Below are 11,660 nucleotides of genomic sequence, written 5' to 3' on the forward strand. Positions count from 1 at the left end.
GCGGGCTAATAAGCTCTCCACAGGACCACATGTCATTCATCATACACTCAGACAAAAAAAGAAAAGTCCTCACTGTCAACAGCGTTTTATTTTCAGCAAACTTAAAGTGTAAAAATGTGTATGAGCATAACAAGATTTAACAGCTGAGACATAAACTGAACAAGTTCCACAGTCATGTGACTAACAGAAATGGAATAGTGAACAAAGGGGGGTCAAAATCAAAAGTAACAGTCAGAATCTGGTGTGGCCACCAGCTGCATTAAGTACTGCAGTGCATCTCCTCCTCGTGGACTGCACCAGATTTGCCAGTTCTTGCTGTGAGATGTTAACCCACTCTTCCACCAAGCCACCTACAAGGTCCCTGACATTTCTGGGGGGAATGGCCAAAGCCCTCACCCTCCGATTCAACAGGTCCCAGACGTGCTCAATGGGATTGAGACCCGGGCTCTTCGCTGGCCAAGGCAGAACACTGACATTCCTGTCTTGCAGGAAATCACGCACAGAACGATCAGTATGGCTGGTGGCATTGTCATGCTGGAGGGTCATGTGAGGATGATCCTGCAGGAAGGATACCACATGAGGGAGGAGGATGTCTTCCCTGTAATGCACAGCATTGAGATTGCCTGCAATGACAACAAGCTCAGTCTGATGATGCTGTGAAACATCGCCCCAGACCATGACGGACCCTCCGACTCCAAATTGATCCCGCTCCAGAGTACAGGCCTCGGTGTAACGCTCATTCCTTCGACGATAAACCCGAATCCGACCATCACCCCTGGTGAGACAACACCGTGACTCGTCAGTGAAGAGCACTTTTTGCCCGTCCTGTCTGGTCCAGCGACGGTGGGTTTGTGCCCATAGGAGACATTGTTGTTGGTGATGTCTGGTGAGGACCTACCTTACAACAGGCCTTACTAGCCCTTAGTCCAGCCTCTCTCTGCCTATTGCGGAAAGTCTGAGCACTGATGGAGGGATTGTGCGTTCCTTGTGTACCTTGGGCAGTTGTTGTTGCCGTATCTGTCCCACAGGTGTGATGTTCGGATGTACCCATCCTGTACAGGTGTTGTTACATGTGGTCTGCCACTGCGAGGACAATCAGCTGTCAGTCATGTCTCCCTGTAGCACTGTCCTAGGCGTCTCACAGTACGGACATGGCAATTTATTGCCCTTGCCACATCTGCAGTCCTCATGCCTCCTTGCAGCATGTCTAAGGCACGTTCACGCAAATGAACAGGGACCCTGGGCATCTTTCTTTTTGTGTTTTTCAGAGTCAGTAGAAAGACCTCTGTGTCCTAAGTTTTCATAACTGTGACCTTAATTGCCTACCATCTGTATGCTGATAGAGTCTTAACGACCGTTCCACAGGTGCATGTTCATTAAATGTTTATGGTTCATTGAACAAGCATGCAAAAATCACTGAAGCTGGAGACTCATATCTCCCTCACTAGCTTTAAGCACCAGCTGTCAGAGCAGCTCACAGGTCACTGCAACTGTAAATAGCCCATCTGTAAACAGCCCATCTACCTCGTCCCCATACTGTATTTATTTATTTATCTTGCTCCTTTGCACCCCAGTATCTCTACTTGCACATTCATCTTCTGCACATCTACCATTCCAGTGTTTAATTGCTATATTGTAATTACTTCGCCACCATGGCCTATTTATTGCCTTACCTCATTTGCACTCACTGTATATAGATAGACTTTGTTTTCTTTTTTCTACTGTATTATTGACTGTATGTTTTGTTTATTCCATGTGTAACTCTGTGTTGTTGTATGTGTCAAATTGCTACGCTTTATCTTGTCCAGGTCGGAGTTGCGAATGAGAACTTGTTCTCAACTAGCCTACCTGGTTAAATAAAGGTGAAATAAAAAATGTAAAAATGGGAAATGGGAAACAAGTTATTTGGATTTTTACGAATTATCTTTGAACGACAGGGTCCTGAAAAAGGGAAGTTTCTTATTTTGCTGAGTTTAGAACTACAGACAGGGCTCATTCTGGAACACAGAGGATTCCTGGAGCTCTGAAATATTTAGAAGTAATCTGAGGAACACTAAATGTTGCTATTTCTCCAGGACGTTCTAGTCGGTATCTACACTTCTCTTTTCATTAACATCGCTCTAGGCTACATTCATCAAAGCAATATGCTTTTAACTGTCTTTGCTCAGGGGCTCTTCATATAACCAATATGGGTTTAAACCAGTTCAGGGATCCCCTTTTAATTTCTCCATATACAGCCAAAGGGTCCATCCTCTCTGAGGGTGAAAAACTCCCTGTGGGTGAAAGCCAGACATTGCACGTCTATGTAGCTTTCATGAACCCACTTAACACTAAAATAGCGCTACAACAGCACCTTGACAAGATCACAGAATACATATTCCTGTGGAGTGAACGGTAACATTATTATGCCAGGGCAGGGAACGTGTTTAAAAGGGACGGTCTTTGAATTCTTTTAAGATTCATCTGAATCAATTACAGTTCATTAAAGCACTTCTGTCAGACTAGTTGAATAATTTATCAAGTCTAATTATCCTAAATTAAACATGATGTCGTATTATGCATGTAAATTGCAGCTGTTTAAAAAAATAGACGTTTTCATAGAAAGTGTCTTTGAATTATCGAGGTAGAAATGGAGCATGTTTTTGGCCTTGGTGAATTATTATTTTTCATCATTGTAATGAGCATGTTGCTGGCAGGTGGTGTGTGTGTCTAAAGTATGTATCTAAAGTATTTCAATATACAAGTATGTATGACTTATAACAGCTAGTATGCATATACAGGAGAGGATGCTTATTTGGGTGTGAGTGGGTGCAGAATGATGTTGCTGTACCTTATTTCACTATTTCATTTGTGTACGAGATGGAGTAATTCCCACAAGCCACCTCTTTTCTCCAGTTGCTTTCAGAATGTGTGGAAAGGTTTGGGAATATGGGAAGGCAGTGTTTTCATTGTTCCGTCCACCAGACTTGTATCATTTACTGTAATTGGTCAGAGACTCTTTATTAGAACACTTGGAGGCTGTAACTCCTAGAGGAAACATCTACAGCTGTCTTACACACGCTAAACACAGTCACTAACTACTGTGATGTGGCAGCTCATCTCCAAGCCAATTTAAACTTAATTACAACACTTAAATAAATGAGAGGATGGGAGGGGAGGGAGGGGAGAGGAGGGCAGAATTAAAAGCGTCTTGAGTAGAATAATGTCCATGGCTACGAATATAGAGTTTCCGCCCTAGTCCCGCCCCCTCCCCACCCCTACGGAGACCTCTTTCTCAACGCTAAGGATCCGGATCACGTTCTGCACATTTGTTATTTTAAGCAGTCTACGTAGCTACTGCTCGCACTCCACCTCCCTTTACGTTTCTCTCTTTACTCACTGTCTTCTGAACCAAGATGATGTAGCCTATCTCTGCCTCATATTTCGGGATTTCTGGAAGAAGAAAATGACAGCGATTTGATTGAACATTTCCAAAATATTTTTTGAAGGCTACACGACCTTCTCTGTCTGTTGTAACACATGTTGCAGTTGCACAAGCAGGACCCAGTCTCAACACATTGCATTGGAGCAAAAGCAATCAGCATTTTGTGTGATGATGTAGGCTAATCTTTGTAGCTGCTGCTATATCTTAGTTCCCACTGTGACGATTAGAACCTATCCAAACGAAAAACCATGGATAGATGGCAGCATTCCCGCAAAACAGAAAGAACGACCAACTGTATTTAACCACCGCAAGGTGACTGGGATCATGGATGTGTATAAGCAGACAAGCTATGCCCTAGTCAGGCAATCAAAGAAGTAAAACGACAGCACAGGGACAAAGTGGAGTGACAATTCAATGGCTCAGACACGAGACATGTGTGGCAGGGACTGCAGACAATCATGGATTATAAAGGGAAAGCCAGCCACGTCGTGGACACTGATGCCTCGCTCCTGGACGAGCTAAACACCTTCGCCTGCTCCGAGGAAAACACAGAGCCGCGGATGCTGGCCACTGCCACTCACAAGTACTGTGAGCTCTCATTCTCCAAGGCCAACGTAAGTAAGACATTTAAGCGTGTTAACCCTTGTATGGGTGCCTGACCAGACGACATCCCAAACCTCGTCCTCAGAGCATGTAGAGACCAACTGGCTGGAGTGTTTATCGACATATTCAATCTCTCCCTATTCCAGTCTCTGTTGTGACCGCTTGCTTCAAGATGTCCACCATTGTTCCTGTACCCAAGAAAGCGAAGGTAACTCAACTAAATTACTATCGCCCTATAGCACTCACTTCTGTCAGCATTCAATTATTTGAGAGGCTAGTCAAGGATCATATCACCTCCACCTTACCTGCCACCCTACACCCACTTCAATTTGCTTACCTCCCCAAAAGATCCACAGACGATGCAATCGCCACCACACTGCCCTGTCCAATCTGGACAAGAGGCATACCTATGTAAGAATGCTATTCATTGACTATAGCTCAGCATTCAACAGCATAATACCCTCCAAGCTCATCATCAAGCTCGATGCCCTTGGTCTGAACCCCGCCTTGCGCAACTGGTTCCTGGACTTCCTGACGGGTCGCCCCCAGGTGTTGAAGGTAGGAAACAACACCTCCTCTTTGCTGATCCCCAACACTGGGGCCCCAAAGGGGTGCATCCTCCTGTACTTCCTGTTCACCCATGACTGCGTGGCCACGCACGTCTCCAACTCAATCATCAAATTTGCTGATGACACAACAGTTGTAGGACAGATTACCAACAACAACGATACAACATAGGAAAATAACTTTCCCTCAAGGTCAGCAAAACAAAGGATCTGATTGTGGACTTCAGGAGACAGCAGAGAGTGCACGGTCCCATTGACAGGACCGCAGTGGAGAAGGTGAAAAGCTTCAAGTTCTTTGGCATGCATATCACTGGAAACCTGAAATGGTGGCGGTGAAATGGTCCACCAACCTGAAATGGTGCAACAGTGCCTTTTCAACCTCAGAAGGCTGAAGAATTTGGCTTGGCCCCTAAGACAATTACAAACTCCTACAGATGCACCATTGAGAGCATCTTTTCGGGCTGCATCACCGCCTGGTCAGGTAATTGTACCATCCGCAACCGCAGGGCTCTCCAGAGGGTGGTGTGGTCAGCCCAATGCATCACTGGGGGCAAACTGCCTGCCCTCCAGGACATCTACAGCACTCGGTGTTACAGGAAGGCCAAGACGATCATCAAGATCCTCAGCCACATGAGCAAAGGCCTCTTCACCCCATTACCATCTAGAAGGTGGAGACAGTACAGGTGCATCATAGCTGGGACCAAGAGACTAAAATATAGATTCTATCACCAGGTCATTAGACTGTAAAACAGTCACCACTAGCCAGCCTCTGCCCAGTACCCTGTCCTGCACCTGAGCCCAGACAAATTAAGGCTGTTCTGAAGGAAACTCAATATTAGGAATGCAATGTATTACTATACACTCATTTTATAATAATATAATAATACATAATACATAATGTATTATACACTCATTTTAACTAGGTAAGTCAGTTTATGGATTGTAAATAATGCAGCGCGTTATGTTAAGATCACAGATTTTAGAGAAACAAATGTGGTACATATAAGTGTCTTTTATCGTCTGAAAGCTTTAATTCTTGATAATATAGCTGCGCTGTCCAATTTACAGTAGCTATTAGTGTGACAAAATGCCATGCTATTATTTGAGGAGAGCTCCTAACAAGAAAACACTTTTCACCACGACAGGTGTGATAAAATCACCTCTGAAGGTGAAATGTGTACTTACATTCTGAAATATTGCTCTGATTTATCATCAAAAGGGTCCCAGAGATAACATGAAGTGTCATTTTGTTTGATAAAATCCTTTTTCATAGCCTAAAAAGGTCCATATAGCATGCACGATCGATTTTGTATTTCCACTCATTCAATTTGCAAAGAAAGGAATCTGTGAAAATCTCAATGAGTCAAAGAAGGTAACAATTTTTCACTATATTATTAGGGGTGTAGTATATCCTATAGGACACCATATTTGGTCAGAGAGTGACGCCTTCATGGCACGCCGATGATGCGGGTGGTCATCACTTGAACGACTGTATCTTTGTCAAATGAGCACCAAATCGGGGTCAAACAAAGCTAGCTAGATAGCCAATGAGCTGGGCTTTATGGGAGTATCCATGTATTTGTCGTAAAATGGAGCTACTAACCTTGTACGATAGCATGCCTTTTCATTTTGGACAAAAATTATCAGGATATTCAGAGCTAGGAAGTTATGAAAATGGGTTGTTTTGCAAATGTTGAACTTATAAATATGGCTACTAATACTTGGAAAGCTAAATCAAAGTCCAAGTATACAGATTTATAAAACTGTTATATGAATGTGAATGTCTCCACGATTTGCCCAAATGTACTTCACACTAAAAGTCTTGTAGTTCACTCATACTTCAAGTTATCCACCTGAAACTTTGCATATACACTGCTGCCATCTTGTGGACACTCTTGAGAATTCCAACCTTTCTTTTTTCTTCCACCAGATCTATTGTGTTATATTTTCCTACATTCAATTCACATGTCCACAAACTTCAAAGTGTTTCCTTTCAAATGGTACCAAGAATATGCATATCCTTGTTTCATGGCCTAAGCTACAGGCAGTTAGATTTGGGTATGTCATTTAGGCAAAAGATTTAAAAGGGGGGCTATCCTTAAGAACAAATTCGTATTTACAATGACAGCCTACCAGGGAATAGTGGGTTAACTATCCTGTTCTGGGTGAGAAAGACAGATTTTTACCTCGTCAGCTCGGCAATACGATCCTGCAACCTTTTGATTACAAGCCCAACGCTCTAACCACTAGGCTACCTGCCACAAAAATAACTGAGTGCACAATACATATACAGTATATTAAGGACTCTGACATTGCTCATTCTGATATTTTGTTAATTTCTTTCTTTACATTTTTGGATTTGTGTTTATTGATTTGTATTGTTAGGTATTACCGCACTGTTGGAGCTAGAAACGTAAGCATTTTGCTGCACCTGTGATAACATCTGCAAAATATGTGTACGCAACTAATATAATTCTATTTTATTTTATTTGAGTAGGCTACCTAGCTGCTCCACATCTGGGAAGCCAAAAGTTCTAGTCAGCCCTAGCATGTGTATCCAGACCGGTAACCAGAGTCTTGCAAAAGTGGAGCTCATTTTCAATCGCACGGTGCCTCGTGCGGTATTATTCCTTACTTCGTTTGTCAACTACTGCTTTAGACTGCCTACTATTTGCAATGATACTCTTCATAGTTAAGCAGCCATATCGAGCGTGCGTTGCTGATTAAAGAACTAGCCAATATTTCCAATGATAATGCGGAAATAATCGTTATTTTTGACTGCCTGTATGTGTCTTGCTTGTGTTTGATATGATTGTCTAAATATAGGCCTACCGCTACGACTGACAACAAGGCTTGTACGAACATCTCGATGTAGGCCACAACATGAAAAGAGAACATCAACATGAAATAGTTCATGTTTGGTGTACAACAGTCCTTGACATGGAGGGGGAAGCGGCAGCGGAGCAGTGGGAGGTATGAGCAGAAGCTAAGTAGGCAGCAGGGTGGACAGCAGCTACGCAAAACAAATCCAGCACAGGCGCAGAAATCTCTGTATCAATAGCCACGGCAAAGAGCGTTCCAGATTATCCGGGAACCACAGCCACTCCATAAAATAACACCTGAGACATAAATTAAATAAAAGGATGAATAGCAAAATGGTAGGCTTTTATCTTTCAAATTAGCAATGACACTTTAATGGTGACATTGTTGTCATGCTCTTTCTTTCTCTCGCTTGCTGGTTTTGTCTCTGTTTTCAGCTTTTTCGTTGTCTTTTTGTTTGATTGGAGGCATTCATGGATGAAACACTCCATACTTGAGTAAGCTGGCGGTGAGAAAATCAACCAACACAGAAGAGTCTTCTGATTGTGACAGAGGTGCAAATATAATCAAGAGAGATTGACAGAAGCAGACTTAAAGAAGCGGATGATGGAGAGAACGTGTGAGAGTGTCCATGCAAATCACGCAAACCCTACAATACTTCAGCAGTTTTTTTTAACAGAATGTAAAATTGAGTTAAATGGAGTTTGACGGCCTTTCTTTGAGTAAGCTGTCAGGCAACGCAAAGAGTTCATAGAGAGCAATTTAAGCCTATTTTTACCCATCAATTACTGATAGACCAGGGCATTATGTTACTGCTGTCTATCTAGAAACAGAGACCGCTCACTGTGTTCTGATCTAAGGGAGAGGGTGTGGGTGAAGGGTGATGAGTTCACATCTGCTAGTGATACATCTTCCATCATCTGTTTTAACAATCGCTGTTAGCTTCCTAGCGGGAATGGTGTAACCCTGACTTATGTAATATGCGAGACGTGTCATTAACACCTTGTTAGATGGGGGATGATACGGGATGTCATTATTGTAACACAAGATCCATCGCTGAACTAAGGGTGAATACGTTAGATGATCATGTTAAGTTGCTGCTAATGTGTATGTTTAGCTGCCAGACGAGTGTTAAAACGTATCATGTTGTGTTCTCTTTAAAACGAATCAGGTACATAGTACCGTATTAGGCTAGTGGAAAGGCCCCCCAGGTGTTTTAAATACCCCTACTCAAGGTAGAAAAAAAACACAACCATGTTTTTCCAGATCCCTAATGTCTCCCATTTAAGAAATGGATGGTTGTGTAAAAATGGTTGTAGTTAAATATTGCAAGCTCTGGTATTGTTCAAATGTGGAACACAGGTCGTTGGTTGCCTGCCCTACATACACAAACAAATATAATTTGGATATCATAATAAATCTTGGAAGTATGGACCTGTAAACACAGAGATACAATAGGCAGAAAGGTCAACTATGAATATTTATGATGAACGTAAACTTTACTTTTTGGTAGCTGATTATTCGACATCTTTGGTCTCGTTCAGTGCTGTATGGACCTGCCTGGCAAAAATACATACAGTTACAAATGTTTTTTGGTGTTATGTAATCTACCAGTGGGCTCAGACATCAAAATTAGATTTTTCATTGAAGGATTTTGTATATTTAGTCATTACGTCATGGGACACCACAGATTATCTTTGGGGCAACCATGGATTTTGCCTCAATCCAATATGGCGTCCAAATCCAATGTGGCTGCCATAATACCATTTGATGCATGTTAAATTGCATCACAAGAGGTTGGTGGCACTTTAATTGGGGAGAACGGGCTGGTGGTAATGACTGGAGCCATTCCATTTGCTCTGTTCTGGCCATTATTATGAGCCGTTCTCCCTTCCTGTGAATAACATGTAAATTGTGAACATCGCAGATGAGAGGCATGTTTTGGTGTAAATCTATTTTTATTCTGAATCTAATATGGCCAACATGAACTCAGACACTCTGAATATGTTACCCTTGTTTGTTTTGTATTGAATGAGTTATTCTGTCTTTAAAAGGGTTTCATAAGGCTCTTGGTATTTCTAGGACTATGAGTGGCACTGCCATGTCTCTTTTGTGTTTGAATACCATAAGCCAAATAGCTTTTCAATGTTTGTTCATGTATACATCTCATTCACATTTACAGCATATCAGCAATGTGGGAAATTCTGCAAAATATAATAGCAAGCCTTTCACATAGTAGCGTAACCAAGTTAGAGGAAAGTAACCTGTAATCAAACAGTCCGCTAGTAGTGTACAGTGCCTTCAGAAAGGATTCACACCTCTTGATTTTTTCCCACATTTTATTGTGTTACAGCCTGAATTTAAAATGGATTAAATTGACATTTTTGTCACTGGCCTACACACAATACCCCATAATGTCAAAGTGGAAATATGTTTTTGATTTTGATTTATTTTTACCAATGAATAAAAAATGAAAAGCTCAAATGTCTTGTGTCAATAAGTATTCAACTCCTTTGTTATGTCAAGCCTAAAAAGGTTGAGCAGGTACAATGTCTTTAACAAGTCACTTAATAAGTTGCACGGACTCATTATGTAAGATCCCTCAGTCAAGCAGTGAATTTCAAACACAGATTCAACCTCAAAGACCAGGGAGGTTTTCCAATGCCTCACAAAGAAGGACACCTATTGGTAGATGGGTAAAAAACAAAACATAGAATATTATTGAGTTATTAATCACAGTTTGGATGGTGTATCAATACACCCAGTCACTACAAAGCTCCAGGTGTCCTTCATAACTCAGTTGCCAGAGAGGAAGGAAACCACTCAGGGATTACACCATAAAGACAATGTTGACTTTAAAATAGTTATAGAGTATAAGACAATTGAGAATGAAGCAACAACATTGTAGTTGCTCCACCATACAAACCTAATTGACAGAGTGAAAAGTCTGAACAGAATACAAAATATTCCAAAACATGCATGCTGTTTGCAACGAGGCTCTAAATTAATACTGCAAAAAATAATTTGTGTTACATTTGGGGACAGGAAGCCAGTAGTGGTTGTAGTTCTGGGGCCTGACCAGCTTGCACATCTAACTGGTCATTCTGGGTAAACTGCAGTAACAAGGCCAGTGTCTTCCTGTATGACTGGTATTGAGGCTGTGTGGTGATCTGTTTCCAATTCTCCAACAGTTGGGTACAGACACTCAGGAGATGCAGCTTACATGCCAACGACACTCATTGACAGCTTCTATCTCAAGGCCACCAGACTGTTAAATAGCCATCACTAGCCGGCTACCACCCGGTTGAAATTACTGACCACTTTAATAATGGAGCACTAGTCACTTTAATAATAATGTATACATACTGCTTTACTCATCTCATATATTCTACTGTATTCTATTCTACTGTATTTTAGTCAATGCCACTCCGACATGGCTTGTCTTTATATTTATATATTTCTTAATTCCATTATTTTACTTTTAGATGTGTGTGTATTGTTATGAACTGTTAGAAACTACTCCACTGTTGGAGCTAAGAACACACCCACAAGAGCACACCCACAATAACATCTGCTAAATATGTGTATGTTATCAATAGAATTTGATTTGATTTTAATTGGAACATTATCTCAGTCTGAATGATACTTGGAATGAAAAGTCAGTGAAAGGACTGTCACAAACAGACCTGTCCTTCAATCTTTTCACTGCCTAATTGACTTGGGTGGAGTTCTCTGTTGAATGTGGCAGATCATGCAGGTCATGTACATATTCCCTCATCCTTCCCGACTTCCAAATGAATATGAGGCTACCTCAGGTTAACTAGAGGTTACTTAGAGGTCATAGACTATTACTAAGAGGCATTATGAGGGATGTAGCACAGCTCCACACACATATACAGTGGCATGCGAAAGTAATCACGCCCTTGGCATTTTTCCGATTTTGTTGCCTTTCAACCTGGAATTAAAATAGATTTCTTGGGGGTTTGTATCATTTAATTTACACAACATGCTTACAACGTTGAAGATGCAAAATATGTTTTCTTGTGAAAGAAACAAGAAATAAGACCAAAAAAATGAAAATTTGAGTGTGCATAACTATTTCCCCTAAAGTCAATACTCTGAAGAACCACTTTTGCAGCAATTGCAGCTGAAAGTCTCTTGGGGTATGTCTCTATAAGCTTGGCACATCTAGCCACTGGGATTTTTATCCATTCTTCAATGTAAAACTGTTCCAGCTCCTTCAAGTT

Source organism: Oncorhynchus kisutch, linkage group LG15, assembly GCF_002021735.2.
Source record: "Oncorhynchus kisutch isolate 150728-3 linkage group LG15, Okis_V2, whole genome shotgun sequence".
In the NCBI taxonomy this organism is placed as follows: Eukaryota; Metazoa; Chordata; class Actinopteri; order Salmoniformes; family Salmonidae; genus Oncorhynchus; species Oncorhynchus kisutch.